Below are 23,767 nucleotides of genomic sequence, written 5' to 3' on the forward strand. Positions count from 1 at the left end.
TTGTAACTCCTAAACTAAATAATTTTTTATATTTATAGTATACAAACAAATGATATGAATGATTTGATTTTCTCTCTAAATCCAGTTCACCAAGGTTTGGAAATTCCAGTGCACTTGTAGTACATAGTATCTGAGATCACAGCTGAAAGCCACTCTGAGCCTTTATGTGCCATGTGTTCGCCTCTGTCTAATTCACTTGTGTAGGTCATGGTTCTTCCACTTCAACTCTCTAGAGACTGAAAGTACTAAAGAAAATCTAGGGAGATCAAAATATTTATATCTTAGAGTTTACTCTCAACTCTATCTGTACTATGTTTTGAGAGCCTATTTCAAGATCAGTGGCCCGCATCCTACAAAACATGCATTGCCATGCTTAGTCAATGCATGTTTGCAGGATTAGTTTGAACACAACTAACTTCATTATTTATTTATGCAAAGTTCAACTGGATGACCTTTTTTAAAGATAGAATACAGCAATCAATAAGACACACAAGTGACTCTTGGATAATTCTGCTACTGCTCTGAAAAAGAAATAGAGGAATAGCTATTCTCTAATGAGTAGGAAGTGGGAGGGGCATCCTTTATTCCATATAGACCCCAACATTTTTTCTTTGGGGACCAGAAAATGATGACTGGCAGATTCTAAGACAGTAGTTCTCAACCTTGGGTGCCCATTAAAATCACCTGAAGAGTTTGTGGTTTTGTTGCTTTTTTAACAATAAAGCCTTGGCTACACTACTGGTAGAGATTTTCATTTAATTGGTCTGGTGTAAGGTCCAGATATAACCATTTGTCTAGAGCTCTCTAAGTGATGCCAATGCATGGCCAAAGTTAAAAATCATCGCTATTCTAAGACGACGCTTTTGACAGATCATATACTTTCTCAATATGCCCCACAAACACCTTATAAGTGGTCTTACTAAGGCCCTTCCATTCCTGTAGATAGGTGAGAGTTAATTTGGGGTTGCTATCCTTAAAAAAAAAAACGATGTTTTCCATTCTGGAGTACTCAAAAAATCTATTAGATGTGAGCTCTCCCTTGACCCAAGTTTCAGAAAAGGCGTACAAGGCTTGTGAAATCTAGTGAGCACTCTCCAAGTGAGGCAACACGTTTCTTATGCAAGTGACTTAACCTAAATAACAATTATTAGCGACAAATGTGACAACTACTGCAAAGAGTGGACTTTCTTTTATCTTGGTTTTTTTTTTTTTAAACACCTTTTTTGGAGTATAACTGCTTTACAATGGTATATTCTTTTCCGCTTTATAAAAAGGTGAATCAGCTATACATATACATATATCCCCATATCCCCCACCTCATATTGCTCCCACCCTCCCTATTCCAACCCTCTAGGTGGTCACAAAGCACCAAGCTGATCTCCCTGTGCTATGCAGCTGCTGCCCACTAGCTATTTTACATTTGGTAGTGTATATATGTCCATGCCACTCTCTCACTTCGTCCCAGCTTACCCTTCCCCCTCCCTGTGTCCTCAAGTCCATTCTCTACCTCTGCGTCTTTATTCCTGTCCTGCCCCTAGGTTCTTAAGAACTTTTTTTTTTTTAGATTCCATATATATGTGTTAGCATACAGTATTTGTTTTCCTCTTTCTGACATACTTCACTCTGTATGACAGACTCTAGTTCCATCCACCTCACTACAAATAACTCAATTTCATTTCTTTTTATGGTTGAGTAACATTGCATTGTATATATGAGCCACATCTTCTTTATCCATTCATCTGTCGATGGACACTTAGGTTGCTTCCACATCTGGCTACTGTAAATAGAGCTGAAGTGAACATTGTGGTACATGACTCTTTTTGAATTATGGTTTTCTCAGGCTATATGCCCAGTAGTGGGACTGCTAGGTCATATGGTAGTTCTATTTTTACTTTTTTAAGGAACCTCCATACTGCTCTCTATAGTGGCTGTATCAATTTACATTCCCACCAACAGTGCAAGAGTGTTCCCTTTTCTCCACACCCTCTCCTGCATTTACTGTTTGTATATTTTTTGATAATGGGCATTCTAACTGGTGTGAGGTGATACCTCATTGTAGTTTTGATTTGCAATTCTCTAATGATTAGTTATGTTGAGCATCCTTTCATGGGTTTGTTGGCAATCTGTATATCTTCTTCGGAGAAATGTCTATTTAGGTCTTCTGTCCATTTTTGGACTGGGTTGTTTGTTTTTTTGATATTGAGCTGCATGAGCTGCTTGTAAACTTTGCAAGTTAATCCTTTGTCAGTTGCTTCGTTAGCAAATATTTTCTCCTATTCTGAGGATTGTCTTTTCAACTTATGGTTTCCTTTGCTGTGCAAAAGCTCTTAAATTTCATTAGGTCCCATTTGTATATTTTTGTTATTTCCATTTCTCTCGGAGGTGGGTCAAAAAGGATCTTGCTGTGATTTATGTCATAGAGTGCTCTGCCTATGTCTTCCTCTAAGAGTTTTACAGCGTCTGGCCTTACATTTAGGTCTTTAATCAATTTTCAGTTTATTTTCATGTATGGTGTTAGGGAGTGTTTTAATTTCATTCTTTTACATGTAGCTGTCGAGTCTTCCCAGCACCACTTATGGAAGAGGCTGTCTCTTCTCCATCGTATATTCTTGCCTCCTTTATCAAAAATAAGGTGACCATAGGTGTATGGGTTTATCTCTGGGCTTTCTATCCTGTTCCATTGATCTATATTTCTGTTTTTCTGCCAGTAACATACTGTCTTGATTACTGTCGCTTTGTAGTATAGTCTGAAGTGCAGGAGCCTGATTCCTCCAGCTCCGTTTTTCTTTCTCAAGATTGCTTTGGCTATTCAGGTCTTTTCTGTTTCCAAACAAATTGTGAAATTTTTTGTTCTACTTCTTTGAAAAATGCCATTGGTAGTTTGATAGGGATTACACTGAATCTGTAGATTGCCTTGGGTAGTATAGTCATTTTCACAGTGTTGATTCTTCCAATCCAAGAACATGGTGTATCTCTCCACCTGTTTGTATCATCTTTAATTTCTTTCATCAGTGTCTTATAGTTTTCTGCATAGAGGTCTTTTGTCTCCTTAGGTAGGTTTATTCCTAGATATTTTATTTTTTTGCTGCAATGGTAAATGGGAGTGTTTCCTTAATTTCTCTTTCAGATTTTTCATCATTAGTGTATAGGAATGCAAGAGATTTCTGTGCATTAATTTTGTATACTGCTACTTTACCAAATTCGTTGTTTAGCTCTAGTACTTTTCTACTAGCATCTTTAGGAATCTCTATGTATAGTATCATGTCATCTACAAACAGTGACGGCTGTACTTCTTCTTTTCCGATATGGATTCCTTTTATTTCTTTTTCTTCTCTGATTGCTGTGCCTAAAACTTCCAAAACTATGTTGAATAATAGTGGTGAGAGTGGACAGCCTTGTCTTCTTCTCATCGTAGAAGAAATGGTCTCAGTTTTTCACAATTGAGAACAATGTTGGTTGTGGTTTTGTCATATATGGCCTTTATTATGTTGAGGTAAGTTCCCTCTATGCCTACTTTCTGGAGGATTTTTATAATAGGTGTTGAATTTTTTCAAAAGACTTTTCTGCATCTATTGAGATGATTATAAGGTTTTTCTCATTCAATTTGTTAATATGGTGTATCACATGGATTGACTAGCATATATTGAAGAATCCTTGCATTCCCAGGATAAATCCCACTTGATCATGGTGTATGATCCTTTTAGTGTGCTGCTGGACTCTGTTTGCTAGAATTTTGTTGAGGATTTTTGCATCTACGTTCATCAGTAATATTGGCCTGTAGTTTTCTTTGTGACATCTTTGCCTGGTTTTGGTATCAGGGTGATGGTGGCCTCATAAAATGACTTTGGGAGTGTTCCTCCCTCTGCTATATTTTGGAACAGTTTGAGAAGGATAAGTGTTACCCTTCTCTCAATGTTTGATAGAATTCACCTGTGAAGGCTTCTGGTCCTGGACTTTTGTTTGTTGGAAGATTTTTAATCAAAGTTTCAATTTCAGTGCTTGTGATTGGTCTATTTATATTTTCTATTTCTTTCTGGTTCAGTCTGGGAAGGTTGTGCTTTTCTAAGAATTGTCCATTTCTTCCAAGTTATCCATTTTATTGGCATATAGTTGCTTGCAGTAATCTCTCATGATCCTTTGTATTTCTGCAGTGTCAGTTGTTACTTCTCCTTTTTCATTTCTAATTCTATTGATTTGTCGTCTTCTTTTTTTTTTTTTTGATGATTCTGTCTAATGGCTTATCAATTTTATCTTCTCAACCAACCAGCTTTTAGTTTTCTTGATCTTTGCTATTGGTTCCTTCATTTCTTTTTCATTTATTTCTGATCTGATCGCTATTTCTTTCTTTCTGCTAACGTTGGGGTTTTTTTTCTTCTTCTTTCTGTAACTGCTTTAAGTGTAAGGTTAGGTTGTGTATTTGAGATGTCTCTTGTTTCTTGAGGTAGGATTGTATTGCTGTAAACTTCCCTCTTAGAACTGCTTTTGCTGCATCCCATAGGTTTTGGGTTGTTGTGCTTTCATCGTCATTTGTTTCTAGGTATTTTTTGATTTTCTCTTTGATTTCTTCAGTGATCTCTTTGTTATTAGTGTATTGTTTACCCTCCATGTGTTTGTATTTCTTACAGATATTTTCCTGTAATTGATATCTAGTCTCATAGCATTGTGGTCGGAAAAGATACTTGATATGATTTCAATTTTCTTAAATTTACCAAGGCTTGATTTGTGACCCGAGGTATTATCTATACTGGAGAATGTTCCATGCGCACTTGAGAAGAAAGTGTATTCTGATGTTTTTGGATGGAATTTCCTATAAATATCAATTAAGACCATCTTTTTTAATGTATCATTTAAAGCTTGTGTTTCCTTATTTATTTTCTTTTTGGATGATCTGTCCATTGGTGCAAGTGGCGTGTTAAAGTCCCCTAATATGATTGTGTTACTGTCAATTTCCCCTTTTACGGTTGTTAGCATTGGCCTTGTGTACTGAGGTTCTCCTATGTTGGGTGCATAAATATTTACAATTGTTATATCTTCTTCTTGGATTGATGCCTTGATCATTATGTAGTGTCCTTCTTTGCCTCTTGTAATACTCTTTGGTTTAAAGTCTACTGTGTCTGATATGAGAATTGCTACTCCAGCTTTCTTTTGATTTCCATTTGCATGGAATATCTTTTTCCATCCCCTCATTTTCAGTCTGTATGTGTCCCTAGGTCTGAAGTGGGTCTCTTGTAGACAGCATATATACGGGTCTTGTTTTTGTATCCATTCAGCCAGTCTATGTCTTTTGGTGGGAACATTTAATCCATTTACATTTAAGGTAATTATCAATATGTATGTTCCTCTTACCATTTTCTTAATTGTTTTGGGTTTGTTATTGCAGGTCTTTTCCTTCTCTTGTGTTTCCTGCCTGGAGAAGTTGCTTTAGCATTTCTTGTAAGGCTGGTTTGGTGGTGCTGAATTCTCTTAACTTTTGCTTGTCTGTAAAGGTTTTAATTTCTCCCTCGAATCTGAATGAAATCCTTGCTGGGTAGAGTAATCTTGGTTCCAGCAAGGATTTGCTGGAAAGGGGCATTTTTCCCTTTCATCACTTTGAATATGTCCTGCCACTCCCTTCCGGCTTGCACAGTTTCTGCTGAACATTCAGCTGTCAACCTTATGGCGATCCCCTTGCATGTTGTTGTTTTTTCCCTTGCTGCTTTTAATATTTTTCCTTTGTACTTAATTTTTGATAGTTTTATTAATATGTGTCTCAGAGTGTCTCTCCTTGGATTTGTCCTGTATGGGACTCTCTTCCCTTTCTGGACTATATCCTTTCCCATATTAGGGAAGTTTTCAACTATAATCTCTTCTAATATTTTCTCAGTCCCTATCTTTTTCTCTTCTTCTTCTGTGACCCATATAATTCGAATGTTGGTGTGTTTAATGTTGTCCCAGAGGTCTCTGAGGCTGTCCTCAATTCTTTTCATTCTTTTTCTTTATTCTGCTCTGCCGTAGTTACTTCCACTATTTTATCTTCCAGGTCACTTATCCGTTCTTCTGCCTCGGTTATTCTGCTATTGATTCTTTCTAGAGAATTTTTAATTTCATTTATTGTGTTGTTATCCTTGTCTGTTTGCTCTTTACTTCTTCTAGGTCCTTGTTAAACGTTTCTTGTATTTTCTCCATTCTATTTCCAAGATTTTGGATCATCTGTGCTATCATTACTCTGAATTCTTTTTCAGGTAGACTTCCTATGTCCTCTTCATTTGTTTGGTCTGGTGGGTTTTTTCCCTGCTCCTTTATCTACCGTGTATTTCTCTGTCTTCTCATTTTGCTTAACTTACTGTGCTTGGGGTCTCCTTTTCACAGGCAGCAGGTTCGTAGTTCCCTTTGTTTTTGGTGTCTGCCCTCAGTGACTAAGTTTAATTCACTGGGTTGTGTATGCTTCCTCGTGGAAGGGACTGGTGCCTGTGTTCTGGTGGATGAGGCTGGATCTTGTCTTTCTGGTGAGCAGGACCATGTCCAGTGGTGTGTTTTGGGGTGTCTGTGAACTTATTATGATTTTAGGCAGCCTCTTTGCTAATGGGTGGGGTTGTGTTCCTGTCTTGCTAGTTGTTTGGCATAGGGTGTCCAGCACTGTAGCTTGTTGGTTGTTGAGTGGAGCTGGGTCTTAGCATTGAGATGGAGATCTCTGGGAGCCCTTTTGCCATTTGATATTATGTGGAGCTGGGAGGTCTCTGGTGGTCCAATGTCCTGAACTCAGCTCTCCCACCTCAGAGGCACAGGCCTCACACCCAGCCGAAGCACCAAGACCCTGTCAGCCACACACCGTGTTTTTTACGAGCACTCTTAAGTAACATCGTGATCCTGTGCAGTACAACTGCAAGGGTAACTGGCCGCAGCACGGTGAGCAGGGTGAGCCTTTTATCTTGGTTTTTCAATGAGATCTTCAGGGAAGAAAAGCTGCACTCTTGATTTTGTATTTCTTGTCAGCTGGCAATCTGTGGCTTGAAACTCCAAACAACAGTTTTCTGGGGCCTCTGTTAACTTTGTTCCAAACTTTACATAGCTAATTAGAAGTGTTCAAAGGCCTTCATTTTGAACCACTTAGTTAATGATAAATGCATGCCTAATGGGTACTCTTGAAGACAATGTAATGAATGTAGAAGGAAAGCCAAGCAAATTGATTATTATACAATGACTTGCAAGAGCTCTTTGCAACCAGCTTGTAAATAGCAGAGCACAAAGGTAACAGGACCTGGATGCTGACAGCTCCGATTATTAACGAGGACACCAATTATGCTAATGATCAAACAGAATTTTTGAAAAGTTAATCTTTGGGAGCTAGGTGAAAATATTCCAGTTTAATGCCATTTAAATCATACTTTGAAAAATCTTACTTAACCCCCATGAGTTATTTAAACATCTTCGGAAAGGCTAAGGGACAAGAGATAAGAGCTATTGGTTTCTCTGGCTGAGATTTTTGTTTTTTTAACATCTTTATTAGAGTATCATTGCTTTACAATGGTGTGTTAGTTTATGCTGTATAATAAAGTGAATCAGCTATACATATATGTATATTTCCATATCTCCTCCCTCTTGCATCTCCCTCCCACCCTCCCTATCCCACCCCTCTAAGTGGTCACAAAGCACCGCGCTGATCTCCCTGTGCTATGCGGCTACTTCCCACTAGCTATCTATTTTACATTTGGTAGTGTATATATGTCCATGCCACTCTCTCACTTCATCCCAGCTTACCCTTCCCCCTCCCCATGTCCTCAAGTCCATTCTCTACGTCTACATCTTTATTCCTGTCCTGCCTCTACGTTCTTCAGAATTTTTTTTTTTTTAAGATTCCACATATGTGCATTAGCATACGGTATTGGTTTTTCTCTTTCTGACTTACTTCACTCTGTATGAAAGTCTCTAGAGGCTGAGATTTGAAAGGTGTCCCTCCCCTAAGAATTCTGTGGCCTTCATGTGCAAGGTGATTATGCTAATTAGTGGCAGTTGAGCTGAGCAGAGATTTTTTTTGCTGTTTTTTAATTAATCATGGTTTTGCATTAGGAATATGGGGGCAAATAACAAAGTAGGTACCATCTTGATAATTTCTTAAAGAAGATGTACACTACTTTAATAACCCCCAGATTATTGGGCTCCGATTCCAACTATATCCTCTTCCACCCTTGTGGAGTCAAGAGAAGGGAAATGGATGTCATGTAGAGGAGAGAGACTTTGTTCAAGACAAAACTTGGTTCTTCCCAACCCACACCTTTCTTTGTCCCCTTCAATACTTTCTGTGTGCACACATTCCCACACTGCCTTACATCAGGCTCATTTGGTAGTTCCCACCCCGCCCACCTCCCCCCTTTTCTGATTCAGTAGATGAGGGGAGAGATTCAATAATTTGCATTTCTAACAAGTTCCCAGGTGAGGCTGCTGCTGTTGGTCCAGCGACCACACTTTGAGAATCACTGCCCCAGATGTTCATTTATTCCTGATAAATATGGCAACTTGCTACTATTGTCTGAACATGCCCTTTGTCTTTAGACTATAGGTCCACCACTCTCCACAAACCCAATATTAAAAGGAAAGGCTCCTGATACTTTCACCTCATTCGCAGGCTCCATCCTCAACAATTTCCTTCAGCTCATCTTATACTGCATTTATTGACACATTATCAATTTGCTGTTTCATGGTGCTTGGCACTGAAACAATTCCAGTGGTCTGAGCTCTGGGCTTCTCTCCTGCATGGGCACCTCTAATTACACTACATGCAGTGCCTGTGGGCAACACCTCATTTGACTCAACCAAGGCCCCAGTGTCTTTTTCCTGGCACAGGTGTTTGGGGTTCACATGTGTAATACCATACGCCTTTTTAGAGTATATGCTAGAAAACAGAGAATAATAGAATATCGGCATGGGGAAAGACACTAAATTTTAAAGATACTACTACAAATTATAAAGATGCTCAGTTATTTAATGTATACACCTACCAAAATTCTAATTCTTTCTGGATCAAATAGAAATTCTGAAAGTAGGTTTGATCTGTTTATGGACTTTAAAAGGATCCCTATTCCAAGCACTGCCCCGCTTTCCTAAGGATGGTCTGCTGCTGAGGGATTAGGCCCAAATCTTAGTTTTGACCCATTTGTGCCTCTCCATAACGTGTGGATTCCCTTCACTCTTTTGGGGGGATATAAGAGGTAAAAGCAGTGTAATATGCCTACCAGTGCTCTCTTCAAGAAGGCATTTTGTTCTTTTAACTAAAAGTCACCTCTTCACCTTCCTGTAGGACTACCACACCATCAGTAAAGTCAGGCTTCTGTCTCCTAATGATCTCAGCATGTTTCAGACACTCACCATCTGCCCTCTACTTGCTGCCTCAGAGCTTTTAACAGCCCAATTCCCGGCCCTCTCAGGAGAGCCCAAATGGGAATTCAGCATGTGGTTGTCTGAGATTAAGGTGACTTACTTCTTTATAGTTCCTGGGCCTGAGCACTTTTACACTCACTCACTTTGTTAAAGTCACTTTTATTATTTCTGCATTAAGACTACTATTCAAAATGGCCTCTTGACATTCTGCTAAAGTCCCCATCCAGGCATGTGATACAATTTTGCCTTAAATTGTGACCATGGAAGTGGTGAATCCCAGTGTGCGTTGGACTTCTGCACTGATGCAGTGGCGTCAACCTCCACTACGGCCCCATTGAGTGCCATTATGAGAGGGCGTAGAATTTAGGAGGTAAAAATGAAATATTTTGCAAATAACAGAAGGAATTTAAGGAAACAGTATCCCTATTCTTTTGTGTGTGTGTATGACTTATTTTCAGCCTTTTATGCTAAGAACCACTGCTGTGCCACCTGATGCACACAACTTCCTCCAGCCCCACAAGTCTGTCCCTTGATTTCTCTCACTGTCACGGTTCAGACTCCTACCATCTTACTTATGGACCATTACAACTGCTTCCGAATGAACATTCCTGACCTTGGTGTCCTCCCACATAGAGCTTCTCTCTGCTTCCCTATCTTTCATGCTACCTCCAGAGTGATTATTCTAAAATAAGAGTACTCTGCTCAGGAGCTTAGTGCTTATAAAGATTTTTAGACAAAAGCTAAGTCTATTGGCATTTTATATACAGCCCTTCATAATCCAGAAGTATCCTTGCTTTCCAGTCCCATGTCCTGTCATTATCACTCTTCCATGAATACCTCACCAGCCACACCACATCTTCAGCATCACATTATGCCAGTCTTCCCTTGCTCTCTGTACTGGGCCCCTTGGCCTTTAAATGCAAAATGCAAAATCCAATGCAAAATGGCATTCCCACATGGGGCTCCACATGGGTCATGTATGTGGTTCCACCTGTCTGAAACAGCCTTCCCCAACTTCTCACCTGGATAATTCCTAAATCACATTCATCTTTTAATTGTATCTTAATTATCATTTCTCAAGCAAGTTTTGCAACAGCACAAAAACAGAGGGAAGAAAACAAAATGGATATATGTTAATTATGATAAATCAGGTTTTGGCTAGAGTTCCCCAGTCCAAAGGCTTCTTCTTAATTAAAACAAGCTTTTTAGTTATATGAATTTCCCTTATTCAGTGCTACTTGTAAATCCACCTCCTTGACCTTAACTCCTAATTCAAGAAAGCTTATAGAGGTTTTCATCAAATAATACTCATTAGTGTAGTAATTTCTGATGCATCTTCCTTGGGAGGACCCCCCTTGAGACCTGGTTAAAGATAAGAAAGTTACATCAAGTTTGGTTTTGGGAGGTCATAAATGCCAGATTAAAGAGTTTGGATTGGTGGGTAAATTCTCTGAACGTTAGCTGGAATAAAAGCAACTAGTTGCTTTAAAGGATGCAAGTGTGTAAGCCCACAATAATTATTTCCAGGGCACTAAAATAACATGCAAAACTGATCACAAAACATATTTAATATCATCATTGAGAAATAATGGAATAATGAGAAGTGTCAGTAGCCCATAGATGAGTAATTGTGGTCTTGGTTTTCATAGCTGGAAAAGGTCTCCTCAGTGGCTAGGAGGACAGTTTAATGCCATGGCTGATAATCTCTACCAGATTTCTGCCCAAAGAAACAGTTATCACTAGGTACCATCGCGGGTTCACAAAGAACAAGCCATGCTGAACTAACCTAATTTATCTTTTAGAAAAGGTCAATACATCAAGGAAAATACCATATATCTAATACAAATGGGTTGCAGGTTGACATTTCCCACTTGTTCCTAGTAACCTTAGGAGTGAGTTAATAACGCTTTTTTTCCCCAAACTCTAATGCAGCTTTTAGTAATTAACATTGGTACTGCAAAAAGCTCAACAACAATTCTCCCCTTATAAATATGTTAACATATTGACTCATTATCATTTAATAATTTACACAACTACTTTATAATTACTTATCATTCATCATTAGCATCTATTCACAGAATGAATTTATTGGCATGAGAACATGCTTTCTTGCATTTGGGTTTTAAATGCTTTGGAATTCTTCCATCTAAAACCACATTTTTATGTGAACAAAATATTCCAACAAGTTATATGGGGCGGTATGGAAATAACCATATCTCTTAAGATGTTAAAAAATTTAAACTAAATATATAAAAAAAAAACTAAATATGCTCTTAGTAAGAAAAGTCTTCATCAAAGCTGGATATTGATGATGCTTGTCTTCTGTTATGGCTCTCTTCATTTCCTACGTAATTTTTCCCCTTCCTTTCATTCCCAGCAGCCACTAACCACATACTCGCAAATGTCTTCATGATTTCTTCACCCTTCCCCAAACCCAGCTACCTAAGTCAGCCCAGAGAAAAAAAACTCTGAAATTGGTTTTTGGAATCTTGCCAGGTTCTTTGACTATAGATTCTGCCTTCAAAAATTTTGCAGCCTATTTTAGAATTTATCATATTTCACCAATTTCACATTTTTTCACATTATAACATCTTTAATATCTACACATGTATCTTACAATAAATAATGTTTTGGTTTCTATAAATTGTGGTAAATGCAAACAATGTAGACACACTACATACAGAGAGTAGTGATTAATTTTGTCTGGAGGGTGTATAGGGGAGATGGTAGAGTGACAAAGGTGGAAGAGGAGAGAGCATAGAAAGATTTCCAAGAAGAATGTGTTATCTAAGCATTATCTTTAATGGGGAGGGAGGGAAGTGGGGGGAGGGAGGTCATTGCTCTTGTGAATGTACTTCACACTCCATGATAGGATTTGGCAATTGATGAAATTTTTCCATGACCCCTGAAATCCATTCACACAAAACCATGTAGGCTGCAATATATTTACCTAAATATAGACAAGGCAAAGCTGCTACCATGGCCTACCTGAGCCACTGATTGCTAAGAAAACCAAAGCTGCTAGCATGTGAGGCAGAAATTATCAACAATAATTAAAAAAAAGCAAAGAAAGAGTTATGAACAAATTGGCATATTAATTTGCATGTTTGTTATCCTATTTATTGCCACCAATTAATATTAGTTAATATTAATTAATTCACATTAATAAAATGGCTGTGAAGGCCTACTATGCACCAAGTCTTTTATATACATGGTTTCAATTCTCATAGCAATGTTGTAGTTTTATCCACACCTTAAGATAGCTCAGAGAGGTTAAGTCTCTTACCCAATGTCACACAGCTATAAAATAGAGAAGCAAGAATTTAATACTTTTATTCAAAATTTGAGCTCATTTCTTAAAATCCTGCTGCTCATCTTCTTCCTCTTAAAATATTTTTCAAGGTCCTTCTACTGGAAGTTCAGTAGGGTGCTCTGACCTTAAAGGAAAACTCTCAAGGATGTTGTCCTGTCTCTGTAGGGCCATGCTTAGCTAAAAGTGCCTTCATCATAACCTGCAGTAATGGCCACCTATGATCATTATTCTGTGGAGTGCAATGTGGCCACTCGCAACACAGCAGTTCTTTTTGTTCCAGGCTACTTTTTCCAACTCATTAGTTTCCATAGAATATGCTGTTGATTCACAAATTCACTTTCTCTGCATTATAGAAATTTAGTGACATCTAGGACAGCTAAATAACCAAGTTTTTACTTCTCCCATTAACCTACCTAAGATCACTTCCAGAAGCCAAAATATTGGGTCAACCTTACGATGTAGTAATAAAAATTGCTGTCTAGAGGACCCCTATTCAAAAGCATCTCTCTGTTCCATATCTACCAGTCCCCAGGAATTATTAGTGATTTCTTCTAATAAAGCACTCCCCATATTGTACTTCAATTACATCTTTTCTTAACTGTCTTCCCATGAGAGAGTTAGCTCCATCAGTACCAAGATAGGGACTCTTCTCTTTGTAGTCCCAAAGCCTAGTCAGGCAATGTCTGACCCACAGAGGACACTCATTTAACATGTGCAGAATGAAGAATGAGTGAGTAGATGAATAAATTCATTCAAGCACTCAATCTTGAATGAGTGCTTCCAGTGAGCTACACAACTGATGTGACAACAGAGGGCAATGAGGAAAATGACAATTTAAGCTCTTGCCCTCTTGGGGCCTACATTTTAGTGGAGTAAATAGATAGCACGCAGATAAGTAAACAACTCAGACACTCTCAAATAATAATCGTGGCTTATAGTAATAGAGCATTTACTATGTTCCAACTGAAAATACATTCAGCCCAACTACGACTTGAGGCAAAGCCTTGCTAAAGGGCATTCTGAAGAAGCAGGCAGCAGAAAAAAATGATGAAAAGCTTGAAATACAAAAAGACTTGAGGAGTAAAAAAGTGATACAAATGTAGATAAATCCAAATGAATGTTGACATAAATCAATAATGATAAAACTTTGCAGTGCCCAAAGTCATATAAAACATAAAGTACACAATAATGATGACAAAATAGAATTAAATACCTTTGGAAATTAGCACATTAAGTCCTATTCACTAGATCCATTTCTCCCAACGTGAGAGGACAGGATACCAGAAAAGTTCTAGAGGTCAAAAGAACTGAAAGGATATGAGCATTCAAAATAAACCTGAGAAAGACCTGCTGTATAGCACAGGGAACTCTACTCTGTAATGGCCTACATGGGAAAAGAATCTAAAAAAGAGTAGATATATGTGCATGTACAACTGATTCACTTTGCTGTACACCTGAAACTAACACAACATTGTAAATCAACTCTACTCCAATAAAAGTAAGTAAATTGTTTAAAAATAAGTAAATAATAAACAAACCGGAGAAGTATCACAAAAAGACACCCTAAAAATCATCTGGCCCAACACCTTCATTTTACAGGGTTGCAAAGTGAGGGCCAGAGAGGAAAAACCAAAGCAGCTGAGAGTCCCTTGAGTGGCTTCGCTAAGCCACCAAGTTGAGTGGCTTAGCCTGAGGGGACCGAGTGGAGTCTAATGCTCATAGCTCCCATCTTGCCAGACCTTGACAACTGGACTCAGAGTCAGTGCCCCCAAAGTCACTTTGACAACAACAGTTCAGTCAAACTCATCATTTACCTTCAAAATTTCAGAAAGCAAAAAATCCAATAGCAGGGCTTTCACTTAATCTTCTTTGTTCTTCTAACTTTCAAGCTCTCATTTGTATGAGCAAAAGGTGCAAATTCCTGATAAAGCTGTGGCTTAGAGGATGCTTATTTTACCTCCTTATTTTATAGCTCCTGAGTGTCAAACAAGACACTCAGCCCCACAGGGAGAGAGTCAGGAGAGAAGTGACTCAGCTTTTCAAACCCTTCCTACCCTCCCTTCACTCCCTCCCCCAAGACTGCCTCAATTTCCCCAAACAATACTGAATATGCATCAGCAGCAACTCGGTACATTATAATTCAGGCAAACAACTGGACCTTGTTCCTTCAATTCTAGCTTTGTAATTATCTTTCAAGAATATTAAACATTAAGCAGCCGTCTGAGGAAGTAACTCCTTTAACTTTAAAGGAAGAAACACATACATGGAACATTTTCTTAACCTTTAGACCACGTCAAGGTCGTAACTCACAATATACCAAATTGCCTCCAGGGGAAAGGAAACACTTGCTTAACACAAATGCTGACAGTTCTGTAGGCAAGAGGTCATTTTCTTCAGAAAGGTTCAGAATGGCTGTATTTTCTTTAAAGTATTTTACAAAAAAAAAAAAAAATCTTACTTTTCATGCTGAGTGGCTGACAATTCAAGCTCTGAGAAAAACAAAATAAAACAGAAGCAGGAAAAGGTTATTTTAGAGATTCCCAACATTGCTGAACTCTCAAAAAATAAAACTAGCAATGCTCTCCCAGCAGCATTTGGAAGACAGAACATCGCCCTGCTCTTAGAAAGTAGCTAAATTTTATTTTTTATCATTTGATTTTTAGGCACTTTTGACAGCAGCACGTCTGATACTCATGCAAGACTATCTTATCTGTCTTTGTACACACACTGGTTCAACCCCCTGTTTAGAGCAAATAGTTCCTCTTTCTATGATTTCTTGAGACTCACAGAAGGTCACAGATGAAAACAGGGCTAATTTAATGGCTTCAATTTGTAGATAAGGAAATTAACAGATGAAAAGATTTGTCCCAGGTCATGCTCTCAGCTAGTCAAGGACCCCAAGCTAGAACTTGGGTTTCTAGAGACTCAGTGTGATGGTCGTTGTCACCATCATCATTTGGGTCCCAAATTTTTTTAAATTATACTCAAAACCAGGGCTAACTCCTTCTGTTTTTAAGACACAGTATTCATTTCTTTCTTTCTTTTATCCACCACCACCCCCCCGCCTTTTCTTTCTCATTTAGAAAGTGGTTTGTAAAAACTTTTCTCTGATCTCTTGACATCCAGGGATTCTTGAATAGATTTTGCTACAATTTTATTTTAAAACATAAAGGAGCAAAGAAATAATAATTACCTTTGGGGAAAAAATTTAAACTAAGAGAATAGGATAGGAATGATGAAAAATAAAATGAATATATGCAACTACATTTTTGCTGCAATAAAACACTCCCACAGCCAAATGGCAGCTTCTCTACAGAAAGTTTATTATAAAGATACAACCTCATCCCAAACAGCCTTCAGATTCATCTGTGGGGCAGAGACCTTCTACCTTAATAAAGGACAGTTGAGGTTGAATATATTTAAGTTGCAGTTACCTCAGAACACAGAGAATGGTACATTAGCTCAATAGCTTGTAGGAAAAAAAAAGTGGTTAAAGCAGTTCCATAAAACAAGACAATCCAAAAGTGAGATAAAAGTGATTAAATGATATTTCTGTCAGATGTTAAAATACGGTACTGCGGTGGGTATGAATTGTAGCAGTTGACAATATGTGTGATAACTCAAGACCATACCATACAATGAGTTTTTTGTGGCTTTGGACCCTTGTGCAAGGATTTCCAGTTAAGTTAGTCAGGATTTTATTGGAACCAGTTCTCAGGTGGGAAAAGAAAGGGGCCATTTTTTTTTAAACATCTTTATTGGAGTGTAATTGCTTTACTTTGTTGTGTTAGTTGCTGCTGTATAACAAAGTGAATCAGCTATACGTATACATATATCCCCATATCCCCTCCCTCTTGCATCTCCCTCCCTCCCACCTTCCCTATCCTACCCCTCTAGGTGGTCACAAAGCACCAGCACCGAGGTGGTCTCCCTGTGCTATGCGGCTGCTTCCAGCTAGCTATCTATTTTAGTTCCACTCCAAGAATTATCATACTTCAGACTGTCTTTACTGGAAATTTTAAGATTGCATCTATACCTAAGTAAGCCTGAAACCAAGAGAGTAAAAAATGAATAATTTTGAAAAATCTTCCCCTTTAAATATCTAGATAACTGAAGCAAGGAACATCAGAAGTTAAATTAGTTAGACAGTTGCTTCCATTTTCTATTTAACTTGGCTGTGTGAACATGTCCTAACTGTAGTTTATGGACTGTACAAATACCTTAATAGTCCAATACTCATGTGTGTCCTAATAACAGTATTTTAAAAACTAAGACCACCCTTAAAACATTCAAATATACTCAACTCACGAAAGAAGTTGAGATGCCATGAAAAGAATGCTGTAAGTGGGAATCAACAGCCCTTGTTCTGGTTTTACCTTTGCTACCATTAGCTCTGTGACGATATTAAACTCTTTTCATTATGCTACATACAATAACATATAACCCCCAAATCTCAATGGCTTACAACAGGGTTCATTTCTTGCTGGCATTTTATGTCAGATGAGGGTTGAGCACAGCTCTGTTCCATGTCATCTTCATTCTTAGATCCAGGCTCAAGGAGAATTCCTTATCTGGGTTTGCAATTCTTGTGGCAGTAGGGGAAAAAAAGAGCAAGCCAAATGACTAAGCCAGACTTGAAAGAAGCAGAATGTATAATTCTCTCACAGGAGAGCAGCAGATAATTGAGGAAAACATACAATCCACTTCAGACCACTCTCTTGGTCACAAATATACAACTCCTTCCCTTATGTATGCTAAATACATTCATTCTCCCTTGGAAAAAAGTCATAATTTTCATATAATTATAGTATAAGACTCAAATTCTGGGACTTCTTGAAAGCACCTACAGCTCAATCTAGATGTGGCTCTTCTTGATCTGGAAACCTACAAGCTAAATGCCACTCATACATCCAACAGACAATGGTTTAAAAACAGATAGAATGCCACAATGAACAATACCATTCAGAAAGGAGAATTGGAAGCACACAGAATCACCAGTCTACAGCAGTTCTGAAATCCCACTGGGCAGAGGTTACTAGGGCCCAGTACCCAAGAGCTGGGGAATGATCTTTGATTGGACTGAAGTTGTAGTTCTTGGCTTTGCCCTCTGGGAGTGCCTTAATTCCCCGTGATCCTTCTTGAACCCATATGAAGAAAACATGAAGCTTCCTTAAGAGGCTGAAAAGCATTTTTAGTCTGTTCTCTATTTGTAGAAATTTGAAGCCCTAACTGTCATATTAAGTCTTGAATATTCACAGACTACTTTAATCCAAGTTGGGGATTCTTCTGGGGATTCTAACCTTCTCAAAACCCAAGTTGGCATTTTATTAACTTGATCCCATTCAGCTCCACGTGCAAAGAGCCACATTCATGATTATTTTCCAGATTGGCTTCTTTATGTTTTTTCGCAAGACTTAATTTCAGACAGGAACTTAGCAAGTTTCTATGAGAAAGCATATCCTTAGTCTTTATTCCATAAGCCATTTTGCCTAAGTGAAAATATTTATCAGCCATCACATCGATAAATAAAGAGACCAATGGCCTCACCCTTGACTTGTTCTTTGCCTCTAGTGAGTATTAATTGGCTATTCTTGCCCAAAGCATTTCTCAATATTAGTCTTTACTAGTTGATAATGGAAAGCATCTTTCAACACTGATATTTTTTAAAAAGGTATATTCTTCAAATGCAATAATTTTCTTTTAATATATTAATTATAAAATATATATTATAAAATTCTACTATGAATTCAATGTATTGCTTTACACTTCATTTATCATGGAAGCACTCAGACATTGTGCAAGATATAAGTTATTCTTTATGCAAAATATGCTTGATGAGAAAAGAACATGGACTCAAGAACTTATTAACTCCACAGACTCACAGAGGCCAGTGATGCACATTTTAGAACCCACGAATTTAGCTAATATTTCGTCCACATGCAAGAGTAAACACTACCCAAGGAGAAGTAATTTACCCAATATAACACTGTTTAATGGTGGAGGCTGCTCCTAGATCCTGACTCATAGTCTGATTTTCTTTCCACCCAAAAGCACCACACTGCACTATGATTATATACAAAGAAATTCAAAATGATTATCAAGTATTATTTTGAAACATATTAAATTGCTAACAATTGGCTATTTTTGACCTTCAGAAACCTCAACTGTATATAGTTCAACCTAATACTGCAATCATTTCTCTTCTCTGTGTCTTAGAATTTAGAGCATTACTCCTCAAGTCAGTTTCAACACGTAAGGAATATTACACACGATTTTGGTGATTTTATGTGATTATTTGTATGGCACCCATAAATAGGATTAAATAATACTGAATCATGTTAGTATTTAGGGATACATCTCTGAAATTGGGGGCACTAAGAGAATCAGTGTTATCTATGGACATTTATACCAATTTATCTATAGAGGGGGTTCCTGACTATAAACTCTTACCTAAAATCAACACAGAATTAGAGATTTCTTATTTGTATCAATTTTCCTAGCATTCGTTTTGCTGTGCTGGTGTACATAGCTGGACCTAGATCACTCACCCACTAAACACTCACTCACTGCCAACCAGATAAAATGTAATACCATAAATATCCCTTACTTTAACTCCTAAATCCCATGTTTGTTCATTCTTCAGAAAATAATCAAACTATTTGCTACAAAGTTGAGGGGAGTATAAGTCTATCTACCTAAGAAGAGACAGCAATGTGGATTATTTTTTAATTGCCATGAGGGACTCAGGAAAAAGCAGAATGGCTGAAGATGTATGAAGGTGTACTAATGCACCATCCATGTAACAAATGGTAATGAAGTAAATAGTCCTGGGGTGGAAATTATTGCAATTATTTTTTTAATAAAATTTTTAATTTATTTTATTTTTGGCTGCGTTGGGTCTTTGTTGCTGTGCGCAGGCTTTTCTCTAGTTGCGGCAAGTGCAGGCTTCTCATTGCAGCGGCTTCTCTTGTTGGGGGGCACAGGGTCTAGGTGTGTGGGCTTCAGTAGTTGCAGCACACGGGCTCAGTAGTTATGGCTCATGGGCTCCAGAGCACAGGCTCTGTAGTTGTAGCACATGGGCTCAGTTGCTCCGTGGCATGTGGGATCTTCCCGGACCAAGGCTCAAACCCATGTCCCCTGCACTGGCAGGCGGATTCTTAAACCACTGCACCACCAGGGAAGCCCTGCAATTATTTTTTAAACTTTCTGATTATGTTGATGAGAAAATCTCAGTTTAATGCTCTTCTACTTTTCACAGCATTCTAATGTAGACTAACACTAACCAAAAGAAAGCAAGCTTTATCTCAAGAGGTTACGTGGGCAACAGTTCTTGGTTAGAATATAATAGTGTCATTGCATTTGTTTTTATAATTACCTTTTATTTGTGCCAAATAATACTGATTTTCTACTTATATAACATTTCTTTTAAAGTACATTTATTTAAATTAAAAAGATAAGTCTAATTTTAAAATATATTTAGTAAGTAATAATTCAGGAAGTACAGAAATTACTGAATTTTGAGAAACCTTGGAGTTTACGGGAGTTTAGTGGGCAGGAACCAAGAGGAATAGAAGCCCTAAAATCCATGCAATATTTCTAGCCCAAAAGAATGTTCCACTAGATATTCATATAAGTGAATCCTATGTTTTGGCTTTGTAAACCTTTTAAAAGTAAAATGCATATACTTTATTTATATCACCTAATACATTTTTACAAATGAATATACCTGTGTAACCACTACTTACAACAATATATAGAACATGGCCACTATCACAGAAATTTTCTTTGTGTTCCCCCAGTTCTTCCCTCCCAGAGTTAACCATTATCCTGATTTCTCTCACCACAGATTAGTTTTGCCTCTTGTGAAACTCATATAAATGAAATAACTCATTATACACTCTTTTATGATTGGCTTCTTTTGTTTTACATTATGTCTGTGAGATTCATCCATGTTATTGTATGTAGTTTTGGTTTCATTTTCATTGCTGTAACATAATTTTGAATAAATATACCATAAATTAGCATTCTAATAGTAATGGACACGTGGCTTGTTTTCATCTGGGGCTGCTAAGAACATTCTTGCACATGTCTTTTTTGAATATATATGCTGCTTTCTGTTGAGTATATATACCTAGGAGTAGAACTTTTGGGTTATAGAATAGGCATATATTTAGCTTTAGTAAACCTTGCCACAAAAGTTTTCCAAAATGATTTTACCAATTTACAATCCCATCAGCAATGTATGAGAATTTGTTGCACTATATCTTTACTTGATATTTCTAAGTTTGGGATTTTTTGGAATAATTTTTATGAGTGGATACATTTAATTTTAACTATCCGAGCCAAGATGCTATTTGATTATAAACATTAGTATATTTGCAAGATTTTAATATGAACTGATTTTTTTCTGGAATTCAACTATTGCATAAATGTAGGGAAGACAGTATCGTACTGTATTTTAAACTTTGCCAAAAGATGTTCATTCTATCAGAAAATCGTATCATTGATGGCAACATCATTCATGGTCCTTGAGTCTGTAATAAAAGCAACATACTCATATCAGTTTGCATTTGTAGTTGCCATATTCACAATAATTCCATGTAAAAAAAAATGACTATACAGGGGCTTCCCCAGTGGCACAGTGGTTGGGAGTCCACCTGCCGATGCAGGGTACGCAGGTTTGTGCCCTGGTCCGGGAGGATCCCACATGCTGCAGAGCAGCTGGGCCCGTGAGCCATGGCCACTGGGCCTGCGCGTCCGGAGCCTGTGCTCCACATTGGGAGAGGCCACAGCAGTGAGAGGCCTGCGTACCGCAAAAAAAAAAAAAAAAAAAAAAAAAAAAGACTATACAAGGAAAAACTGACCCTAAATGACACATTAGGCCAGATGGACTTAGTAGATATATAGAGAACTTTCCATCAAAAACAGGAGAATACACATTTTTTTCCAAGGGCATATAAATCATTCTCTGCAATAGATTACATGCTAGGCCACAAAAAAGTTTCAATAAATTTAAAAAGATTGATATCTTATCAAGCATCCTTTCCAACCACAGTGGGATGAGACTAGAACTGAACTATAAGAAAAACAAACAAAAAATCACCCAAAAGGGCAAGCTAAACACTATGCTACTAAACAAGTAATGGGTCACTGAAGAAATCAAAGGGGAAATCAAAAACACATTGGCAAATGAAAATGGAAACACAACAATCCAAAATCTATGGAATGCAGCAAAAGCAGTTCTAAGAGGGAAGTCTATAGTGATACAAGCCTACCTCAGGAAACAAGAAGAAAATCTCAAAAAACCTAACCTTGCAGCTAAAGGAACTAGAAAAAGAAGAACAAAACAAACAACCAACCAAAACCCAAGTTAGCAGAAGGAAACAAATAATAAAGATCAAAGCAGAAATAAATGAAATACAGACTGAAAAAAAAAATAACAGTAGAAAAGATCATTGAAACTAAGAACTGGTTCTTTGAAAAGATAAACAAAATTGATAAAACTTTAGCCAGATTCATCAAGAAAAGAAGAGAGGCCCCAAATCAGTAAATTCAGAAATGAAAGAGGAAAGTTACATCTGACACCACAGAAATACAAATGATCATAAGAAATTACTACAAACAATTATAATAAAATGAACAACCTAGAAGGAATGGACAAACTCCTAGAAATGTACAATCTCCCAATACTAAATCAGAAAGAAATAGAAAATATGAACAGACCAATTACCAGTAACGAAATTGAATCAGTAATAATAATAATAGTAATAATAAAAACTTCCATCAAACAAAAGTCCAGGACGAAGACAGGTTCACAGCTGTCTATGAATAAATGATAAATTCTACAGAACAATTAAAGAAGAGTTAACACTTAATCTTCTCAAATTATTCCAAAAAATTGAAGAGGAAAGAATGCTTCTGAACTCATTCTACTAGACCATCATATCCCTGATACCAAAATCAGACAACAAGACCACAAAAAAGAAAATTGCAGGCCAGTAACACTGATGAATGTAGGTGCAAAACTCCTCAACAAAATATTAGCAAATCAAATCCAACAGTACATTAAAAGGATCATATACCATGATCAAGTGGAATTTATCCCACAGATGCAAGGATAGTTCAATATCCACAAATCAATCAATGTGACAGAACATTAACAAACTGAAGAATAAAAATCATATGATCAACTCAACAAATGTAGAAAATACTTTTGACAAAATTCAACATTCATTTATAACAAAAACTCTCAACAAAGTAGGTATACAAAGAACATATCTCAAGATAATAAAGGGTGTATATGACAAGCTCACAGCTGACATCATGCTCAACAGTGAAAAGCTGAAAGCATTTCCCCTAAGATCAGGACCAAGACAAGGATGCCCACTCTCACCACTTTTATTTAACACAGTATTAGAAGTCCGAGCCACAGCAATTGGACATGAAAAAGAAATAAAAGGAATCCGAATCCAAAGGAAGAAGTAAAACTGTCACTGTTTGCAGATGACATGATATTATACATAGAAAATCCTAAGGACACCACCAAAAAACTGTTAGAACTAATAAATGAATTCAGTAAAGTTGCAGGATGCAAAATTAATACACAGAAATCTGTTATATTGCTTCACACTAACAATGAACTATTAGAAAGAGAAATTAAGAAGACAATCCCACTTAAAATTGCATGAAAAAGAATAAAATACCTGGGAAAAATCTAACCAAGAAGGTAAAACACTTGTACTCAGAAAACTATAAGACATTAGTGAAATAAATTAAATATGACACAAATAAATGGAAAAAGATATACAGAAAGTGTCCTACATATGAACCTTCAAGTTGCGAACTTTCAAAGATGCAAACGTGCATTCGCATGTCCAATCATGTAAGTTAGTTCATGTGTCAGGCATACATTGTCACATGCATGCATCCTCTACAAGTGGTTGTGCTTTTGTGTACTTGACTGTACAGTACTGTATACAGTACAGTCGTACAGTATCTTTATTTCAAGCCCAAGATGTCCAGAAGCAAGAGTAAACGCAGCGGTGATGTGGCTGCTCCTGCTAAGAAGTGCCAAGAGATAACAATGGAAACAAAAGTGAA

At 37.4% G+C, this 23,767-nt stretch overlaps 1 protein-coding gene across 13 annotated transcripts in view; it reads right to left on the bottom strand.

Moving 5' to 3' along the window:
• DPP10 (dipeptidyl peptidase like 10) overlaps nt 1-23,767 on the bottom strand; it is a 1,578,941-nt gene that overhangs the window by 1,333,540 nt on the left and 221,634 nt on the right. The window contains exon 10 of one of the 13 annotated variants that reach the window (XM_079923996.1): nt 15,126-15,156. The exons of 11 other annotated variants lie outside the window; for them this stretch is intronic. The gene's annotated coding sequence lies outside the window, so the exon portion shown is untranslated. Of the gene's footprint in view, nt 1-14,481; nt 14,550-15,125; nt 15,157-23,767 lie in introns of those variants that run through there. One more of the 13 variants, XM_079923990.1, reaches the window with a different exon arrangement.

The sequence above is a fragment of the Stenella coeruleoalba genome (genome assembly GCF_951394435.1).
Source record: "Stenella coeruleoalba genome assembly, chromosome: 6".
Classification (NCBI taxonomy): domain Eukaryota; kingdom Metazoa; phylum Chordata; class Mammalia; order Artiodactyla; family Delphinidae; genus Stenella; species Stenella coeruleoalba.